Consider the following 7862-nt stretch of genomic DNA (forward strand, 5'->3'; position numbering starts at 1 on the left):
TGCCACCTGCTAAATCCCGTTGGAACATCATTAATCGCAGCAACATGCTAATCCCTGCACAAACGCGTATTTAAAAAGCGTCTGCCACCTGCGCAAATAGCCGCGTAGCAGCTACGCGGGTTCGAGCCTGGGCTAAATCGCGGCTAGCCCATTTCGGCGAGCGAGCCCGCGGACGCAAGATTACACGTGTCGTTAATGTACGTCGACATACATTTTACATGAGTTCACATGACCGCCTGCCGCCTTTCAAGGTTGCTTGCCGCATTTAAGCGGAATTAATTAGGCCAATGTCTTACGGGGTTAATCATTTTCAGCCCCCACCTCGCGCGCGCGCGCGTTTGCCGTGTTTGCCTTAAACACACACACGCCATTCCCTGCCGTTTATCTTAAATGAGTCCTTGCAGCAACTTTGTGTGATTTAGGGTGCAGAATGGAGGGTGGTCTACAGCCGGCTCAGGTTAAGTTGATTAATTAACGTGTATGCGGCTTCATTAGCTGGAAAGCCACTTTCATTTATTAAATCAAGTCCAGATGCATTTAGTTGCGAAGACTTTTACGCTGCCAAAATGTTTGGGCTGCTCGGACGTGACTCATGTGAGCATCAAGTGGACTGTTGGGTCACTTCAGGTCAGTTTCGAAACCCCATTGAAATGAATGGAAATGTCTTTAATCCGTTATACTATAGTGTTTCTCAACAAACAGCATTTTTTTTCTGTCTATCAGGTGGCATGTTTTTGTAAAACAAAATTAGTTTTTCCTTTAATTTAATTATTTTTTATGCAGAATCCTGCTTAATTCATTCAGTTGTGTAAAATTTGCACAAAAAAAAATTTAATTAAAAAAATGCTTTAAAAATTGCAATCACATTTACAATTATATAATTTGGTATTTTATATTTACTCTATATCTTATATCATCGTATAAAATAACATTTACAGAATTAGTAATTGTAAACTTAGCTGCTTTAAAATGATGGCAAATGGAGCAAAATTCAGCACTTTTTTTTAGCTGCACTACTTTGGCGAATCGTTTTGTACAGTTTCTTACTAATGTCCATCACAAGATTTACTGAAATAGCAATTAGCACTTTTGTTCAAATATTGACAAACATGGAAAAATGTTGACACTTTTTTGGCCCACAACTGAATTCTATGCAATTTCTTACAATTTTTTTACGCATTTAATGTAATGATCAATACTTTATTTACTATATTTCAGAGCTGAAAACATATTGTCACTCATCTAAAATGTTGGCAAACATGGCAAAATTCATATTTTCTTAGGCAAACAAACTGCGACGTTTATTTATAAATTGATTGCTTTATATTCATTCTATTTCATATTACAGAAAAATAACATTTCGAAAAATAGAAATTGTCAGTGCTTCTAATGACAACAAATATGCACACTTTTTTTTTATTAAATGTTTATAAAAAATCATATTATTATTATTTTGTTCTATTTTAGATATACAGTATATATAATATTTTTCACCTTTGCTACTTCAAAAGGAGTGCAAAACAACAGGAGAATAGTTGTGTTGATCAATACCAAAAACAATCAAATGAAAAGGCACGTAATTTATTTTAAAAAAAATTTGACCCACTAAGACAATTCCCGCTGACTTTCCTTGTTTCCTTCTCCACCGGCTGTGAGGGTCCATCATTAAAAATCAATATGCCTGCTTAGTTCTTCCATTTGTGTGTGCGTGAATAGACAAGCGGCGCTAAGCCCAGCGAGTCACATGCGGTTTGTCAAGCTTTGTCAGTGGACAAAAAGAGAGCCCAGAGGTAGGGGGGTGCAAGGTGTGCGTGCGAGTGTGTGTGTATTAAGGATGGGGGGTTGGGGGGAGGGGGGCATAGTTGTCGGGGTCTCCATGGAGATGATGCTAGTTAGCTAGCTAGCACTCCCAGGCCCCAGAGGAGAGTGACAATACAAGAGAGCTGGGAGCTCAACAGCCGCACTGCATTAATGACATTTTCACACTTATTATACAGACACACACACACACATGAATTTAGTGTGTGTGTTGTGGGTGCATGTGTGTTTTTACTATGTGAAGGCTCCATCTTCCAAAAAATAAGCAAGCCGTAATTCTAAGTGTAAGCACAAATACTCAAATGAAAAAAAAGCTCATCATTATTAATGAAGTTTTTTTTAGACTAAAATGTCAACAAAAGTCAACAATGTCGATTTTAAAATAATTCATAGTTAATTTTCCTGTTCCTGTAGTTGTTTGCTTTAATTACTTCAGTATATCAAGTAAGAATAAGCAAGTATTTTTTAAGTACATATACAGATTTTTTTTCAAATATTAGGAATAAAAAATATATCTAAAAACCATCAATTTCATAATAAATCCCACATATCTCAGGAATTTTTTTAAAATATCATTTGTATATTCAAAATATTTTTTTCTAAATTATTCCAAATTAGCTGAATTTATATTTCAATTTTTTTACAGTACTTTCAACTGAATTAATTACAATGCACACCGCCATAAATAAATGTTTTTTTTATTAAACGTAATTAGTCAAAAATTAACCAAGTCACTTGCCTTATTTTATATTTTTATTACTACCGTATATTTTTCAAACATTTTGATGTCCAACTATTAAATCCCAAATTATTCTAGCTGTTCAGTGGGTGCCAGATTTCAAATACTATACTGTATTTTTTTTTTTGATAAAGATTTTTTTCCTAAGGACTACACGATGTCACCAATTGGCGTTCGAGTCGACTCTGGCATGCGCACCCTCCACAATGTTCTTGCAACTTCCCCTTTCGTTGCCTTTTATATGTCAGAGGTCCTATTTTTTTGTTTTTGGTGGGTAGCACTAATACTGCGTGCCCCCTCAGCCTGGAGAGGAGCTAAGGCCAGAGTTCAGAGTGCAAAGGGCGAGCCCTTATCACCGTGGCAACGTCACAGCGGAGGAGCGAGGGGGTCCATCCAGCTACCCTATGAAGCAATATTGGGGTGAGTGTGTGGGACTCAGGGGGCTTAAAGGTGGATATAAAAAGTCTACACACCCCTGTTGAAATGTCATGTTTTTTTGTGGAAAATTACACCATGTTTCCATACCAATTGAAATGATGGCACAAGAACTTGGCATTCGAACAGGGGTGTGTAGACTTTTTATCATCACATTTTATTTACAAATGCTACAAAGCGTTCATCCCTGCCTTCCGGCTTGACACTCAACTTTAGTAGCTTACCCGCTAACACAGCTGTTGCTGCCCAGACGCAGAAGAACAACAACAGAACACGCTCCTCCACCTTCACAGAACACACTCCTCCACCTTTACCCTTGTGGTCTTGGCCATCCATCAAAGGGAACACCCCCCACCCAGGCCAAGAGGTCTGGGGGGCAGAAAGAGATCTGCAAAGAAAGACAAAGAAAGGAGTGACCATGTCGGCCTTGATAGCTTCAACAGTGGCTCTCTTCATCAACACGCTCACACTGGAAAAAAAAGAGCAACCACTTCCTGCATGCGTGCACACATGTAAATAAATATACGTTGTGGATGTATGTGTGGGTGTATGCATCAGACACACGCACACAAACACACACACACAGAAACACATACCGGTACTTCAATGAAGTTCAATGAAACAGCAGCTGATTGAATTTCTTAATAGTAGCAACCACTTTGGTCCAATATTTAAGCAAAAACCTAACACAATGGAGCCAAATGGAGTACTTACTCAATGGATCCATGTGATGGAGTTAGTTAGTTAGTTAGTTAGTTAGTTAGTTAGTTAGTTGGTTAGTTAGTCAGTTAGTTAGTTAGTTGAATATGGGAATAAATACTTTTGTTCAGCTACTTAACTCCATTTAATTAGTTACTTCAACTCATCCAAGTTAGTTAGTTACTTAGTTAGTTAGTTGAATATGGGAAGAAATACCTTTGTTCAGCTACTTAACTCCATTTAATTAGTTACTTCAACTCATCCAAGTTAGTTAGTTAGTTAGTTAGTTAGTTAGCTAGCTAGCTAGTTAGCTAGCTAGTTAGTTAGTAAGTAAAATATGGAAATATATAAGTTTGTTCAGCGACTTAACTCAATTTAATTTGTTACTTCAACCTTGTTCAACTTTCTTAGTAGTTAGTCAGTTAGTGATTGACTTGATACAAAAGCAAAGAACTCAGTAAGCTTTTGGTGCCATAAGATAACTACAGTTAGTTAGTCCCGCAAACTCCGTAGGTTTTTCCCCAAAAACAAAGATCTCCACAGTGCGCGAGAGCCATCCGAGGTCACATGATCCCTCTCTCTGTAGTTTATTAAAAGGCCTTGGAGGGGTAGACAAGATGGATACTGTTTTTGTTGATTCAAGGAGGCGTAATACCGCCAGAGACGTCCTGTCTGCAGCCCACGCTGCTATTGTGCTAGCACTACATGATGATGTCACCACTAGCAACATAAGACTACAGTACAATATACAAAAAATGATCATCAAATCGATTCCTAATATAAGAAATGTGTTTCTTCGAGGTTGCTCCTCCATCTTTGCTGAGTATGTGCCAATGCCATCTTCTATGCTGTCGTGTGCCTCTGTGTCACCACGGCAACCACACACACAATAGCATGTGATTCAGGACGCAGCCAATGACAGACACTCCATTGACTTTGGAGGACTTTGCCATTGTGCTTTGTGAGAATCCAACAGTGGAGCCTCCATTATCCTTAACAACCTTTGAAAAAAGCTCATTAAAGTTGGAGTTTGTTGCGCCAGTCATTAGCGAGTCAGCAAAATCTACACAATGTTAACCTTTGGATGAAAAAATATATACAATGGTGCAGGTAGCTTGTTTGCTAGACTGTATTGAACAACTTTTTGTGAGCAAAAATACTTTAATTTGGAACTTTTGTGACAGGAAGGCACATTGAGTGAAGATGTAGACTGCTACATTAGCTTCTGATGCTGATTTTTGGATCTCTTACATAAAAATGAGCACAAGTGAAGCGCTAGAACAACATTAACTTTTTGCGCTAATTAGCTAAAAAAAAATAAGCGATACTGACCAACTTTTTACAAACAAAAAGACCTTTAATTGAAATACTCTGTGGCCGGTGTGGGGCCACCTATTTTAATCATTTGACAAGAAGGTGGATTATTCCTTAAAGTGTTTTCCTGTTGCTTATGTAAAGCCATATTTTAGCACGGTAACTGATTTTCGCATGTTTCTAGCTGAATATTTTACAATTGGCCAATTAGAATCCTATATACTACCTGTTTGGAGCTAGGACAGTTTCGAGAGGGAGTGAATGAAAAACTGTGTCTGAACGTTTGATAGAATTAAAAATAGAACTGGATGATTATTGCATTAAAAATAACTTATTTTATGTACAGTTTAGAATACTTAATAATGTGTTTCCTTGGCTCTTTCCGCTCGTCTAGCATGACCTCCTCACACCGTCCGTCCGCCAGACTCGTTAATGTTTAATGCCCATTGCTCACTCAGGAAGCAGACAAACCCCGCCGCCATTGGCCTCACAAACACACACACACACCACCCCTCCTTCATCCCCCTGGCAACGCCATCCTCATTACCAGCCTGAGAGTTGACCTCTGACCCCCCGTGAGACCAGATGGCTGGTGTTTTCCTTGAGAGGGACAAGCAGAACCCCAGCGAGTCGGCCGGAGTGGCCGCTCAAGTGCTGCTGAACTGAATCACGACCAGGCTTCACGCATCAAAAGGGGCCTGGCCAGGATGAGGAGGGACGTGTGCGATTGAAGCAACGCAGACAAGATGTCGTCAATGTGCCACTGTGGGAAGCAGAAAATAGTGTGAAGGGGAGAGAGGGGAGAAAAGCAGAGGCCTCCCTGCAGCCCCCCTCCTTAGTGGCTCACTTTTATGTGGCAATGGCACCCTGTGGTGGCCAGCTATCAAACTGTCACTAACATAAAAGCTGTACAGTAAAGTATAGTGAAGTTAAATATTACATTATAAAGTAGTAAGTTTCACATTTAATGTGATCACCTTTCACATTTTAACATAAATTAACACATGAAAATGTACTTCCACATTCAGCAAAACAAAAACTTTTTTGTGTTTTCTAAATCAAACATACTAGCTAGAAGCTACGTAAATATTCTATTCTATCTCTTTTATGATACTGTCAAAAAAATTGTTTAATTAGATTTGAGATTTAAAAAGAAGACACCTAGATAGGTCAAACTCATTAAGTTTTAACGCATCACGTTGAAATGTGAAATGTCATACTGTGATCCTGTTTTGTTTTTTTAAGCTGGTGTGGCATCAATACGCTTCTGTACTTTACTAGTATGGCCTTCAAATGAAATCAGATTGTCACAAGAATTTAATTTCTGAATATTTCTGGAGAGAGAGAGAGAGAGAGAGATTATAAATTCCCTTCAATAAAAATATTTAAAAAATATTGATTGGCTTTATTGCAGCTTTTTGTAGACAGTATTTAAATAATAATAATAATATATATATATATATATATATATATATATATATATATTTTTTTTTATATTGTAGCTTGGATCGAGATATATTTCTTGGCCATATTACTCAGCCACAAGTTGATGTCATGCTGCTTCGATAGAAATAGCGGGCCATTCCAGACGATTATTTGTTTTGTTTGTTTCGTCAAAGGCAACCCAACCAAACATTTTTATACATAATTTTGAAAAGATGCCTTTCACAAGCCCAATAATGCAGGTTTGGTTGCCAGTCCATCCCCGAAAGAAACGGCATGGAAAATCAACCTTTGTGAACCTTAAACGGAACCAGTTTGTCGATCACATTGGCAGCAGGAATTAGAGAAAATGTGTAAAGTCGAAATGACAATCCAGGCAGCCAGCAAGCAGGTTGCAAGCACATGAAGCCGCGAGGAAATAATTTTTTTTAACTACTTAGATGGAAAGTTTTGCGGTTTCATATAGTTCTGTGTATGATTTAAATGTATAATGTTATTGTAATCGTGTGTCCCTAACTTCAAATTAAACCATGTTCACTCATAAACAGTTCGTGAGATATGCTTACTTGTTTCTTCTCTCTGTCAGTTGTCTGTTCGTCAACTACTGATTACTAAATTGTTTTTTGTTTGTCTGAACGCGCATTGCCATCTGTTGGTCATCTTGTGAACTGCATGCATTTGATTTCGGCTGGCAAACAAAAAAGTTGGGTTAGTGTACTGCATGCAGTTGACCGTGTGGGGGCGCCACATGTTAATCATGAGATTACCATTTTCCGTAAACTATAGCAAATTGTCGCAAAATCAAATTTAATTTTAAAAGGGAAATTTACAGCCATTTACATGATAAAGTTGACAATTTAGTGGGGACATAACATTGTAGATCTTGATATCATTATAATAAAGTGACATTAAAGTGAAATGACCCCTGCTTGCGTTTTAATTTGAGTCATTCAGCGGTGAGAGACAATCTGCAGCTGTTGTGCTGGAAATTGGAATGTCGTAATAACGACAGTCACGTCAGTAACCTATTAAGTCAACTCGCAAAAGGACAAAAATACTAGCTACTTTAAAGCTATTTATAGATTTTTTTTTTTTTTTGCTTTCGTCTGATTTGCTGGAGAGATACGCGAATTAGAGGCGAAACAATGTCAGTGAGCTAACATAAACCAACACTAAGAAATGCTGCATTCAGGAACAAGTGGAATTTGAAAATTTATTTTGCGCTGAACATTTTATTGTTTGGTTGATTATTGTTCTTTATAATTTCAATAATATGAAATCTTACAGTAATTAGTATATATCAAATGTAGGAACATTTGTGGATACGATACTTGGATTAGCTCTATGACAACGTAATAAACGAGGTACCATGAAAGCATCACAGGAGCCCTAGTCTCTCGCTTTTTTTTTCTTT

General features: G+C 37.8%; 1 long non-coding RNA gene across 1 annotated transcript; it reads right to left on the reverse strand.

Moving 5' to 3' along the window:
• Nucleotides 1–1326: 1326 nt before the first annotated feature.
• Nucleotides 1327–7163, reverse strand: LOC144037620 (uncharacterized). The gene is made up of 4 exons (XR_013288979.1): nt 7015–7163; nt 5553–5768; nt 3217–3380; nt 1327–2959 (listed from the first exon to the last, which is right to left on the reverse strand). It is a non-coding gene; the product is annotated as an uncharacterized LOC144037620 (long non-coding RNA).
• Nucleotides 7164–7862: the final 699 nt, after the last annotated feature.

This window comes from Vanacampus margaritifer, chromosome 17, assembly GCF_051991255.1.
Source record: "Vanacampus margaritifer isolate UIUO_Vmar chromosome 17, RoL_Vmar_1.0, whole genome shotgun sequence".
NCBI lineage: Eukaryota > Metazoa > Chordata > Actinopteri > Syngnathiformes > Syngnathidae > Vanacampus > Vanacampus margaritifer.